Source organism: Saccopteryx bilineata, unplaced genomic scaffold (genome assembly GCF_036850765.1).
Source record: "Saccopteryx bilineata isolate mSacBil1 unplaced genomic scaffold, mSacBil1_pri_phased_curated manual_scaffold_23, whole genome shotgun sequence".
In the NCBI taxonomy this organism is placed as follows: domain Eukaryota; kingdom Metazoa; phylum Chordata; class Mammalia; order Chiroptera; family Emballonuridae; genus Saccopteryx; species Saccopteryx bilineata.
This window is the reverse complement of record NW_027095449.1, coordinates 283912-298190: the sequence shown is the minus strand read 5'-3', so window position 1 is coordinate 298190 and position 14279 is coordinate 283912. Positions and strand designations below refer to the sequence as shown.

The 14279-nt window shown below is 46.6% G+C and overlaps 2 pseudogenes; one reads left to right on the top strand and one right to left on the bottom strand.

Moving 5' to 3' along the window:
- Positions 1–2057: 2057 nt before the first annotated feature.
- LOC136318258 (GTPase IMAP family member 1-like) overlaps positions 2058–14279 on the bottom strand; it is a 230604-nt pseudogene continuing 218382 nt past the window's right edge.
- Positions 11528–12409, top strand: LOC136318257 (GTPase IMAP family member 7-like; annotated as a pseudogene).

Below are 14279 nucleotides of genomic sequence, written 5' to 3'. Positions count from 1 at the left end.
TGACTTCCCAGCTCAGGAAAGTCCCGACTCAGACTTAGAATTTGACCTTGGAGGGCCATCAGCTAGGACTTTCCCCAGGTTCTGATGGCTGGGCAGGGAGTCATGGCACTGCTGACAGGGTGAAGAAGACATTTCTGTTACCTTTTCCATGCCGAGTTCTAGCTTAATTCCTCTGTGGTCTGAAAACACATTTGCTAGGATTTCAATTCTTTCAAAGGTGTTGAGGTTTGTTCCATGGCCTAGCACATGGCCTACCTTAGTAAACGTTCCATGTGCACCTGAAAAATGTACCTTCTGCAAATATCAACTTCTACCAATATCCGTTGGCTCCATTGATTGAAGGTGTTATGGAATTCTTCTAGACCCTGGTGCATTTTCTATGAAGCTGTTCTGTCAATCGTTAGGAGGCAGTGAAGTCTCTAACTATAATTGTGGGTTTGTCTATTTCTTCCTTCAGTTGTCACATATTTTGCATCTCTGTTGTTTGAAAAAACATATTTAGGATTGTTTTGTCTTCTGTATGTAGCGACCAGTTTATTACTATATAATGAGCCTCTCTGTGTCTGTTAATTTTCTTTGTTCTGAAGTCCCATTTATTTTCTATTGATACAGCCATTCCCCTTCCATTTTGCATGATTAATGTCTGGACCATTTGTCTTTTAATCTTTAGTCCATTTCTACCATAATATCTGAGAGGACTTTTCTGTAAGAAGCATGTGTTTGGGTCATGTGTTATAATCTACTCTGCCAATCTTTGTCTTTTATTGGCGTATAGAGAACAACATACTATCTTTCCTAATGTGCCCTGGATTGCAGCCTTAGTGGGTGTGCCTGTCCCCTGGGACCCCTGGGTGCTCCTTCCTGCATTCCCACCAGCTCAATCACCATCCCTTGGGGATTCTCTGGGCTCCATTGCTCCCCATCCAGAGAGCGAGAATCAAATGTTTCATCGTGCACACTGGACACTTTGCTGCTCTTCTTCCTCATTAATTTTCACCAGTAACCGTCCCCTTTCTTAGTGAAGTGACAACGGTAGAGCACTTTGTTCCTTTCAACAGGATAGTGACTGGAGGACAAGCCTCAAATCAAGATTCCCTATCAGTGCCTCTGCTGGGCTCTGTGAACACCCTTGAACCCTTGGCCACAGAGGAAATATGAAGTCTCAGCATTTGGCATCAGCATTCCCCGTTTGTGTTCACAATCCTTTCCAGGTGGGGCCTGTCGGCCTCCGTCTCCAGTAGGAGCTCAGCTGTTGCAGATCATTTCCCCCTTTACGTGTCTCCTTAGTGATGTGAAGGCATCAGTGACCAGGGACACTGTCTGTGAAGGCACCGGGCAGAGGACAGTGCAGGGAAGAGATCTGGAATTACCCAGCAGTGTGGGAGGTGAGCCTGAGTTTGTGTGTGAGGGTGGAGATGCTGGGGAGCACGTGTGGGCACAGTCAGGAGCCCGCTAACCTGGTTCATTTCACCTGGACCAGAGGGCGGCCTCTCCCAGATCTGCGCGGGACAGAAGGGATGACTCTGCCCCACCATCGTGTCTTCAGATCTCAGCCCACAAACACCTGTTTGACCTTTGAGATTGAAATAAAAATTTCCAAACTTCTTAATTTTTTTAAAAAAAATTATTATTTACATGAGTTGAAAAACATATCATCACCCTATGCCTCTGTCAACCAGTGAGCAAAGTCCTTTTTAAAAATAGATGTTCTGCAGGGTCTCAGCGGTTCTAAGGGGGGTTGAGTCTGTAGAACAAGTTTCCTTGGACTTGAGGAAGCCTGTGTTCAAGCTGCTAAGGGGTGTGAATGGGATCACAGGGGGAGACATCCCCTGCGGGGAAGATGGACAATTCTTCAGTTTTTTCTGTTCTCATGGGCACACTCCCCAGTGTGTGTGTGTGTGTGTGTGTGTGTGTATCTGCACTTGGGTGCGTGGTGTTTGCACATGGGGTTAGGAATGACAAGCAGAATATTTGTTCAATGGGCACAGAAGGCAGATGAACAAACATCAACAAGTACTGACTTCCGTTAACACAAGGTGAGTGTCTAATGCATTTATTCAATTCAGATTCAAATGAAACAAATGGGTATGGGCTGAGGCTTTGTGGGGGCTCTTGTCCTTGTCCCCTGGGAGACCAGCAATGACTCAGTGACAGAGAATGGCATCCTGAGGTCAGTGGAATACAGGCGACAACAACAACACTTGTTTGCTTTGGCAAGAGTCCAGCTCAGGGAGGACAGGTCACATGGGCTGGTTTTGGGAGATGGGACCTGGCAGGATTTTGTCCTTGGTAGATTACTGCCAGGTGAGGGACACAGGACTCCTGCGCACCCTGGAGGCACAGACACTTGGGATGAATGTGATTATCAGTTGAGGGGTCAACGTCTCATTGCAGTCTGTCACTGTAGATCTACTACAGTTATCTGGGGAACAGCCAGTAGAGCAGGAACAGGACTCCCAGAACCCCGGTCACCCGCAGCTTCCGGGCCGCCACCCATGCGCATGGTTGGCCCAGCAGCCCTCTGCCAGGCAGACCCTGCTCTTGGCGCGCTAGGCTCTGGGCCACTCACCGCCGCCGCTCTTCTGGGTCCCCGCGGGCCAGCTCCTGCGCCAGGCGGTACTGGGGGTTGGTGTAGGGGGCGCCCGCGTGGTCCCGCACCAGGCGCTCCACCAGCAGTAGCAGCTCACTCACTTGTGCCTCCTGTTCCGCGCCCACCGCCCTGTTGTCGAAGCTGCACACGTGGCCCCCACACTCGGCCACCAGCGCCCGCAGCGCGCGGTTGTCTGTGTCGCGCACGTACTCCTGTAGCGAGTCCCCGGTCAGGTCCTCTTTGCGCGTGAACAGCACGATGGTGCGCGTCACCACGTCGTCTCCGAACAGCGCCTTGAGCGCGCTCACGGCCTGCTGGTCCTGCGCCGTGAAGCGGCCCAGCTGAGTCACCAGGAGCAGTGCGTGGGGCCCGGGCGCCGACAGGAGGTAGCAGCGTGTCCGTTCCTCGTACCCAGGGTCTGTCTTGGGGACTAGGGAGCTGAAAAGATCCAGGGTGTCCATCACCTTCACGTGCCACTGTCACCACCTGCAGCTCCACACCTCGCAGGTTCTTGTCACCGAGGTGGCTCCCAACTTGGAGAGGAAGCGCCTGTGGCCGAGGATGCTGTTCCCAGTGGCGCTCTTCCCTGCCCCTGTCCTCCCAACGAGAATGAGTCTAAGCCTGGGCTCCTGCAGGGCGTGCATGGACTCTTCGCAACCTGGAGGACAAGTGATCTGTGAGCTTCCAAACCTTAAAACAACTTACCCTGGTTACCTGCCCATTCCAGAGCCCTTTGAACAAAAAGAACAATAGTGCTTCAGCTCTGCTTTCCAATCAGACTCTCCTGAGATCACTGGTCAGAGCTTTCTGAAGTGTGGGGGTCTTCACCAGCTATTCCTGTCACCTCTAGTGTCAGTATGGGCACCTGTAGATGCTCAACACCTGGTGGGCCTTTCTCCAAAGGATCCCCTTTATTATCCCAGGAATGACTCACCTGCCTTGTTCTGGTCATCCACACTGCACACAGCTGTCCCTACTGACAGCTTCAGTGGTCTCTGCCATACTTTCCCACATTCCAGCCCCGGGAAGCAGGGCAGGAGGGGCAGTAGATTGGGGGTGAAGGGCTCACTGAGTCCCAGAGACCCTGGCCTTGACTCCCAGCCCCACCATCAGCCAGCTGTGCCTCCTTGGAAATTGCTGTGTAAGTGTAAAGCCTTTGTGCAAAAGTGGAAATAATAGTTTAGGGTTGTTTATCCTGGGCTTGTTGAGCGGATTAGATGAGATCGCCTCTTTTCTTCTCCCTTGTCCTTCTTTCTCCCTCCTGCTCCCTCCACTCCCTCTTAAACCTGCTGTCTGCTAATAAGACACCCTTTAACCTTCCATCCTGGTTCTCAAACTTTCTACCTGGTGTCATGTTCCCTAGGGCGTGATCTGATATTCTCTACATTCCCTTCTGTGGGATTAAGAGTGTGTTTCTTATCCTCATTTTACACTTTGGGAGTGAAGGTGCAGGCTTGTCAAAGAAGTTAGTATCTCCCAGCTGAGCAGGGGCAGAGACACCGCTAAAATGTACATCTCAGGGCTTCTGCTGTTTCAGCCCAGACACTTCAGAGACCTGTTGGGGGCTTGTCTGTTCAGTCCAGAGTTTGCCCACCCCCCTCACTACCCAGAGCTCACACCTCGGGGCAAGTATGTGGTGCAAGATTGTTCTTACCATAGGCGCTTTCTTCATCTCTCACCATCTTCCGTCCTGCCATGCTCACCTGAAAGAGCCCAGGCACAATTCATTCCTTGGTTCATTGGTTGGTTCATTCGTTCATTCATTCGTTCATTCGTTCATTCATTCATTCATTCATCACGTAATTCTCACCACCTACAGTATGTCTAGCTAAATCCAAAGAGCCGGTGGCACCCGAGTGACAAAGTCGTGGTTCCCGCTCCCCCTGTACATCAGAGTTGAGGGCAGAGCATTGGAAGGGCCCGGGCTGGGGCAGGACTGATGCTGTGAGCGGGATTGCGGAGATCGGTTTTGTCTTTCAGGGATGAGACTTGCAAAGGGCAGAGGGGAGACAGTGACACTTCCTCTGTGACAGCGAGGACGCTTCGGAAACTAATTTTCCAGGTGATTCTGCCTCGGCAACCAAACCTGTAGCTGCTAAGTTTTCCCCAGACATTAGCAGCCAGGGAAGACTGGGGGCGATGTGAGAACCAGAACATTTGCTCAGTGACTTAGGGGACCACTTAGGGCAGCTGTCCTAGGAAACAAGCAAGAAGAGAACTGGAATGTTAGTTTCAGAAGTTGGAAAAGAAATGTATGTCCCAGGTAATGCACTGAGCCTCTGTCTCTACTCCAGAACCCACATCACTGTCCTGTCCCAGCGTGTCTGATGTGGTCAGTGTGCTGGGGAGGCTGGGACACTGCCTCCTGCTCCTGACGTCCCACCCCCAAAGCTGTGGCTTCCCAAAGCAAATGGGTCCCTCCAGGCAGTCATCACTTCACGCAGTAGGACATTCTGTGCTCCCTGAGACCTGAGCACAGTGCCCAGCATCGTCAGTCAGCCTCCCCAGACTCAGGACAGGGACCCCCCACGGACACTCAGATGCTCCCCAGAGAGCAGACTCGGTGCCTTTCCCTGCCATCTTGTGCTCCCACACCTGTGATGGGTCAGCCTCCCCACATCCTGTCCTATTCCTGCCTGTGCCACACTGTCCACTCCAAATACCAGCCCTTCATGTCAGCCACCTGGGTATCGCAGGGGACTGTGTTCTCTCCTGTTGACTCCCCACAAGGTGAGTCACAGGAGATGCGGGCTGAATACCTTGTCTCTGGCCAGAGGACTTAGATGACGGCTGGCCTGGTCCTCAGTCCAATGGTGATTGTGTCTTTGCAGGAACTTGCCTGCCCCTGTCCCCAAGCCTCCAGTAATGTTCACCCCTGCTCCAAACTTATGAGATTAGTTGTTTTGTGTGTAGAAATCAACACAAGCCCATACCAACACCAGAGCAGAAATGGAGAAAAAGCAACATCTTCAGAGGAAGGACTAAGAACTTAGCTAGAGCAAGGGATCCTGGTTAAAGGTGGAGATGAAAACGTCAGGGAATTCCCGGTACCCCAAGATGGGCCCTTGAGCACTTCCTATGGAGTTCAGTGTGGGCTTTAGAGAGTTGTGCAGGTCTAGAGAGCTGAGATCTGGGGTTACAAAGCCCATGCTGTTATTGAAGAATGGAAAACATGTAGCACCCTGTATCTTAACCCTGTAAGGGACAGAGTTTATGCACCTTGTCCAGGGCTTCCTGAACTTCCTGTCTGTGGGAATTCTTTAAAATGTGTATTTTTCAGTGCTGGCCAGTTGGCTCAGTAGTAGAGCATCAGCCTGGCATGCGGAAGTCCCGGGTATGATTCCGGCCAGGGCACACAGGAGAGGCGCCCATCTGCTTCTCCACCCCTCCCCCTCTCCTTCCTCTTTGTCTCTCTCTTCCCCTCCCGCAGCCGAGGCTCCATTGGAGCAAATGATGGCCAGAGCGCTGGGGATGGCTCCTTGGCGTCTGCCCCAGGCACTAGAGTGGCTCTGGTCGCGACAGAGTGAAGCCCCAGATGGGCAGAGCATCGCCCCCTGGTGGGCGTGCCGGGTGGATCCTGGTGGGGCGAATGCGGGAGTCTGTCTGACTGCCTCCCTGTTTCCAGCTTCAGAAAAATACAAAAAATAAATAAATAAAATAAAAAATAAAATAAAATAAAATGTGTATTTTTCAGATGTTTTCAATCACACACCTGTACTTTTAAAACATAAGCAATCCCCACGGCCCCAGTGGCCTGTGCTTCTCTGATGCACTCAGTCCGCAAACTGAGTTTCTGAGTCAGTTTTCCTAGTCCAACCCCTGTCATCCTGTAGAGGAGGGGACGGAACCCAGAGTGGTCCACCTCCCACACAGCCCTGGGCAGCTTGTATTGGGGAGCAGGTGTATCAGGGCACAGGTGGGGGAAGGGTTTGAGTACCACGTTTATGACCTTCACCTTCTCCTGCAGGCTTCTTTGTGGACACTTGGAAGAGGGGAGTGTTTCAGGCAGTTCAACCTAGATACCTACAGAACTTGCACTTTGTAACTTGTTCTGAGCTTAGACTCGCTTCTGTGTCCTCAGAAATACCTTTCCCTGTACCGAGTATGCAGGTGGGGACTGTCTGCCGCCTTCTCCAGTGCACTCTGGTCCCTGCAGGAGAGCGAGCAGATGCCTTCCTTTCTGGTCAGAGGGGTAGGGCAGGAGAGGGTTAGCCCCGAGCAAGCATGGCATCCAGGCCAGAGGAGGTGCGCAGCACTGCTCCAGACCCTGCTCTGTATGCGACTCAGCTTGTCCTCAGACACCTGTGGGTGCGGAGTGACCCTCTCTAGGTCCCGCTTCTCTACCTGGTACCTAGAAGAACGGGAATGTGGGTGCCCAATCAGTGAGTGTCACGAAGGCTCTGAATGTTTTTCAATCCTCACAGCTCCTACTCCCCGGGGCCTCCTTCCCCTGTTGGGCTCACCTTTCCTGCAGAGTGGGTGGCAGGCTCTGACATTGGCCTGAGAAGCCCCTGACCTCCAGCTGTGAGTGCAGCTGGCTGATCCTCCCAGTACATGGGGAAGTGTCCCGCCTCTCAGACCTCAGAGTACAGGAAGCTGGGGGAAGGGGGTGCAGGGGTGACAACTTAAAGGGACAGACTTTCCATTGCCAAACCCTGCTGTGGACAATGGTGATGTTTTCTGAAGGTCCCTGTGACAGCAAGAGTTTGTCCCCCAGAGGGGCTCTAATGTCAGAGGAGAAAACATTCCACCTCAGAACGTATCCATCTCTAACTGGAAGGTTATTCTATGTGACAACATCTACCCAAGGCCCCATCTGCAAGCCCCTGGTAACTACCATCTACTCTCCAGTTCTGTGAATTTGGATTTTTAAAATATCACATAAAAAGTGATTTCATATAGTCTTTGTTATACTGTGTGACATACTTTACTTATAAAATGCCCTCACAGTCTCTTTGCAAATGGAAAGATGTTTTTCTAATTTTCTTGAGGTGGGCAGTCTGGGTCCCAGTATTCTAGTCTGTTGTCCCTGGGACAGAGCCTCTGCACTGTGGGTAGAGAGGGAGTAGGGTGCTGCTGGTGGGTTCACCTGGTTAGTCCTGCACTCAGAGTGGAGGGGTGAGAATGGCTGCCAATCTGCCCCTATGGGTAAGGTGCCATATTCCTGATGGGTAACTGAGGGGAGGGGAGCCCCATCACCTGCCCACACCTGCCCACGGTGTTTCCTTCAAGCTGAGCTGAAGAGTGAGTTCGGGAGGGAGGAAGGAAGTCATGGCTCACATGCCACACAGACTCCCACTCTTACTAAGTTTTAATAGATTAAAAAGAGATAATGTTTCGTCATTTGCTATATGGCCTAAGGACAAAGTTTAGAGATTTTAATTAAAAAAAATTCACCAGTTATGGCTGTTCCAGCAGTAATGTCTGAGGGTTCCCCACGATGCTGTGTGGAGTGCAAACCCTGGTGGTGGATTCAGATTAAACGTGGGCCACCGTGCCAGTCTCCTCATCAACTTTGAAGAAGAAGGCATTGTTGTGAACACATTTAATACATGTGCATTCATTGGAATTATTATCGATGCTCAAACAGTCCCATTTTTGTCCAGCTGGATTCTCTTGAAGTTGGCTCTTAAGTCCTTTTGATAATATTCTAGTAATTATCAGAGCTTATTCTATCTTTCTAGTTGATAAGAGAGTATAGGCTCCACTCAAATATTTTCTGCCTAGACCTAGAATTAGTAGGTAACCTCTCCATTTTTTCCTTCACTTTGTTTTCACTTGAAGACGTGTCCTAGAGCTGTCCCCATACAGGTACAAAGAGACACATCTCCTCCCTGTTCACAAACAACACTTCCTTTGTGAGCTTGCCTTCAGTATTCTACCAGTCCCTACAGACAGCTATCTGATAGATAGGTCTCTGATCTTTTGCTATTACAGATAATGATGCAAAAAACAGCCTTATATATAATTTTTTCTGTATTTTTTGTCACTATAATTTAGGGATAAATCTTAATATTGAGGATCGATATCCAGAGGGAAAATGCATGTGTACTTTTGTGAGATATTGCTAACTTCTCTGTAGGGCTTGGACTGTTGTTCCATTCTCACCAGCCATGCAGGAGGGGACCTGTTTCCCCCACACCTTTTCCAACAGATGGTGCCAGCAAATGTTTGGATTTTTCCAAACTTGGAGGTGAGAAGTAAAATCTTGGTTCAGAAATAAATGTATAATTGTAATTTATTTTATTTACTTATTTCATTTTTGTGTTTTGATTTATTTTTCTCTGTTATGGATATTTCTTAATTTTTTATATATTCAAGGCATATTTAAATTTCTTATTTTCTGAATATCTACTCTTATCTCTTGTTCCATTTTCTCTTGAGTTGTTGGTCTTTTGTTTCTGTACCTTTTGAATTTCCTTGAATAATAGGAAAACTTTGATATGTGGGAAATGTTCTTTTTTCCTAGTTTCTCATTTGTGCTTTAATTTGTTTAGTGTTTTTTGTCTCACATAATCTATGATATTTTTGTAATCACACGTATTAGTCCTTTTCCTTCATTTCAAATTCTAGAAATATTTTCCCTACCTCTGTAGCCCTCCAGCCCCCTGGGAACTACCAGTGTCCCGTGGAAAAACCTTACTCAAGACACAATCTTATGTCAAGAGGAAGAGAGCGAGGGAGGCCTGCCAAGGGAGGCAGAGAGAAACCTCCTGAATCTCCTTCTTCCTTAGCTTTTATTGATCTGAATCAGAACAGAGGTAACAGGAGGTACAAGGGAGGGAGGCCAGGTGACAAGGGGGAAGAGTGACTAACGGACTTTTTGCTGATGTGGAGAAAGGGCTAATTTGGTCAGAACATTATTTTTTTCTAATTAACAAGCACAAAGAAGGGACAATTTAGGACCATGATGGCAAACCTATGACACGCGTGTCAGCACTGACACGTGTAGCCATTTTCAATGACACGTGGCCAAATGTAGCCGCATACCAGAGAAGTATGGGGCCGCATGCTGAGAAAGACGTTTCATCCTCAGCTCCTGCATGGCCAGATGCAAGAGCCAAGGATAAAACATTTGCTGTAGTGTAGACACTCTGTGCTGGAGGTTTGTAAGTCAAAAAAACAGAATTCCAGCACAGAGCGTCTAGTTCTGGGACATCCAGGTAAGCTATTTTTCTCAAAGTGATACACCACCTGAGTTATGATTGGTTTTTTAGCGAATTTTGACACACCAAGCTCAAAAGATTGCCCATCACTGATCTAGGACCTCTAGGCTAACTTTCTAAACTCAGTTCACTTGCTTTCCTATCTCTCCACAAAGGTCACTGACTCACACTTTCTTAGTGTTTGCATCCAGGAGACATTCACTCAGGGCTTTTAACTAAAGTCCCCATTCCAAGTCATAGAGGGTTCAAGGGTAAATGGGTGATTTCCTACATACCTCCAGGTTACAAAGAATTTCTCCATGATTTTCTATTATTTATATGGACTGGTTTCTTACATGTAAACTTCTGATCTATTTGGAATTTGAATGGCATGAGGCACAGGTGCCATTTTATCTTTTCTACGTGGTTCTACAATTACCCCACAGTCACTCTACTAACCATCTTTATCCTTATGGATGTGAGATGTTGCTCTACGGAATCTGTAACATAATGCAACTGAAGTGAATATAAGTGCATAAAATAAGATTAACCTGGTCTATTTTCAAATTTTGTTTTATTTCACTGATCTCTCCATTCGTTCACCAACATCATACAGCTTAAATTAGAGAAACTACGATGTGTGACTCCTGGTGGAGCTGGTCCTACCTCTTTGTTCTTTTTCTTGATGGTGCTGGTGCCAGATAATTTCCTTTTTTCTTTGTCTCAATGACCTTTATAACTCATTATTTTAACTTCATAATCTACTATATAACTTTATAATCCACAATTTTTTACCTACGGAAAAATGATGCAAATTTTGAATTTGTACTTATATAAAATCACATTAGAGAAGTATCTATTAATTTCACTTTATTGAAATGCTTTAAACATGAGTCAGTGTGAATTTAATTACAGAAACTATGATGTGTGACTCCTGGTGTAACTAGTCCAACCTCATTGTTCTTTTTCTTGATGGTGCTGGGTAATTTTCTTTATCCAAATGACCCTTATAACCCATTGTTTTAACTTTATAATCTAGTATTTATCATTCTAACCCATTGTTTATCACCTGCAGGGGAAAATAGGTGATGGCCCAAATTTTAAATTTATAGTTATATAGAACCATTTTATAAAAGTACCTATTTGTTTCCATTTTCTGAAGTACTTTAAACATGAATCAGTGTTGAATTTGGTCAAATGTCCTTTCTGCATCTAGGTAATATTCTTCTTCATCTATTAATGTGGGATGTGTTTTAACAACCAGTTTCTCATATTGAACCAGCCTAGTATTTCTAAAAGAAGTCACACTTAATCATGGTGCATTATATTTTTTGGTGTCCAATAATTTGTTTAGGATTTTTGTATTAAATTTCCAAGTGAAACATGACTATAGCTTTATTTGTTGGTGAAATCTTTATTAGCCTTTGAGATCAATATTATACTTGATTCATAGAAATAATTGTTTCTATTCTTTTTTATATGATGAAGATCAGCTTATGTGGTGCTGAGATGATCAGATGTTTAAAGGTTAGATGAGTTTCCCTGTGAAAGTACCCAGACCTTGTGCTCCTTTGTGGGAAAACACTACTTTATTATTTCTTCCACAGTAACTGAGCTGTGTTATCTCTGCTCTCACTGGGGTCAATGTCATAGACTATTACACATTTTCAGGGAGGAAAGAATGAAGAAAAGAGGTTTGGGAATGGTGCCCTCTTACCTAAGTTAACCCTTTCCCCTCTCCTTCCCTGCATGAAGGTCCTGTGGGCACCTACACCCAAGAACCTGTTGACACGAACATGACTGGTCTTCAGGACAACACTCTGAGGATTGTCCTGGTGGGAAAAACAGAAAATGGGAAAAGTGGGACAGCAAACAGCATCCTTGGGAGAAGTGAATTTGATTCTAAGGCTGCTGCCCAAGCTGTTACCAAGGAGTGTCAGAGAGCAACGCAGAACTGGAAGGGGAGGAACCTTCTTGTTGTGGACACCCCAGGGCTCTTCGACACTAAGGAGACACTGATGAATACCTGTGAGGAAATCAGCCGGTGTGTCATTCAGTCCTACCTGGGCTTCATGCCATCCTCCTGGTTGTGCAGCTGAACCGCTTCACGGAGGAAGAGTATAAAACGGTTGTGTTGATCAAGCACATCTTTGCGAAGGGAGCCATGAAGTATATGATCATCTTGTTCACACGGAAAGATAATTTGGAGGAAGATCAGCCACTCAGTGAGTTTATAAAAGAGGCTGACGTGGGCCTAAGAAACATCATCCAAGAGAGTGGGAACCACTACTGTGCCTGCAATAACAGAAGTAAAGATGAGGCTGAGAGGGAAGGTCAAGTACAGAGGCTGGTGGAGCTGATAGAGAAGATGGTGCAGGAGAATGGGGGGACTCACTTCTCTGACGCCATCTACAAGGACATAGAGGAGAAGCTGAGACATCAGGCAGAGGCCTTGAAGAAAATCTATGCTGAGCAACTAGAGGAGAAAATTAAACTAGTAAAAGGTCTGAATATATCAGAGCAAGAAAAGGAGGAAAAAATAAAATACCTAAAGATGAAGCATGAAGAACGAATTAAAAACATAAAAGAAGAAGCTGAAAGGAATATATTTACAGATACTGTCAATAAAATTTTGGAGATAATTTTAAAAATATGGCATATGCTTTTGAAATAATGTAAATTTTATTTTTTCTTCTTAATTTAGTAGATGGCATTTTTCCAAAGATGGCTGCTACACTATCTTCTATGCTGCCTGTCCCTTTTGTAATCTGAGCTCTATACTTTCTATTCAGTCTGTGTCCCCTGCCTTTAAAATCGATGGGCTTTGTGACTATATTAATAACTAGTAGGCGATTGTGGTTTCTGAGGTCGGATTAGGGACAAGACCTCCTTGCTCTCTTGGGGCGCTTGCCCTTGGAACTTGGCCACCATATTGTGAGGAAGCCCACGTGGCTCGTGGAGGGGCCCCATGAAGAGGACTTGGAGTCTCTGGCCCACTCCCCCCGCTGCTCTTACATCAGCCAGCAGAGCCTAAGTGACTGCCATGTATGGGAGGTAACATGGATGTGGGTTCTCCCACTGCCAACTGAGCACTGCAGATGGAGCCGCAGAGAGAAAGGAGGACCCACCTATTGCGTCCTACCCTACTCCCAGATTCCTATGAAAATAAATGCTTGTTGTTTTCAACTACAAAACTTTGGGGTTGTTTGTTACACAGTGATAGCTAATCTGAAGCATCTTCCCTACTCATTCCCCACCCATCCCACAATGCCAGCACACTTAAGAAGTGACAATATTGGCATACGCTGGCAATAGTATCTCACTGAGTTCACAGACTTGATTTAGGAAGATTCAGATAAGAAATCCTGCACATGCCTAGCGTTAGCACCACTGCTGATGCACATGGTTTCAATCCAAATCTCTGAGCGCTGTGTTAGGGAAGCAGCCGGCTTCTCCAGGAAGAGAGTATGTGGTCCATAGAGGTCAGGAAGTCCTAAATTCTTGTACTGTTTTTCTCTCTTTTCTTTTTTAAGGCAATATCCTAACTTATAATGGCCCTGACTATACCTTAAAACTCTCTTCTGTCCCAAATGTTTTTCATTTGCCTCTGCAGACCCACACTTACCCTCCTTCACCTTAGCTCTTTGTCCCAGGGGGTGATGTATGTGGATCTTATTGTTATCAAACGCAAGGGGTTCGCCACTTGGGTTCTTCTATTCAAAAAGGACATGTGGTTGGGACAAGGGAGTTTTATTTACTTGCAGCAAGTTAAGGAGACAGGATTAATATCCACGCTCTGTGTCATCCACAGGAGGCTTAGCGCATGTTTATATACACTATTTGGTTGATGTCTTTGTTTCTCAGTTGGCCATACTTACCCAGGATGAGTTCTTGTCAACTTCAATTTTTTTTATAGCTGGTCTACAGAATACTCTGTTATATTTTAACATTTAGCAAGAATAGCATTTAGTACAAACAGTAGACCTTGGGCCCATGTTCCATCGGACGACATCAGCAGGACCTCTGGCTGTCTGACTTCTGCTTGGCTTCTGCCAATGGGAAGTCCAAGCAGGAGACCCCTTCCAGGAAAAAAAGCAATGTCTGGTGTCTGTTCTCCCACCCCTCTCCCTGTCAAGTCACCTACGACAAGCTGCAACCCTAAGCCGAACATCACACCTACTCTACCCAACTCTCCATCTGGATTCCTGTTCTCATCCACCCCTTTGGAGTTAGGACGCAATTTCCTCCCTGTTACCAGCAATGTCCCCTGTCATTTCCATGTCCTGTGTCCACAGCTTATAGAAGACCTCTGCACTTGACTTTCCCCCAAGTCCTTAATTAAGTGTCTATCTCTGCTGCTAGAATCCTGATTCACAAATCATAATGATGCCCTTTTCTTTTCTCTTTCAGACACACCCTGATATCTAGGATTGATTTTTTTCTATTCCCTCTAGTGTTTACTGTCACCAGAATTTCTCCTGTCAACTGAAACCTCTGTCATTATCCAAGCAGAATGTTTTGTTTTCATATCTGATGAGTCTGCT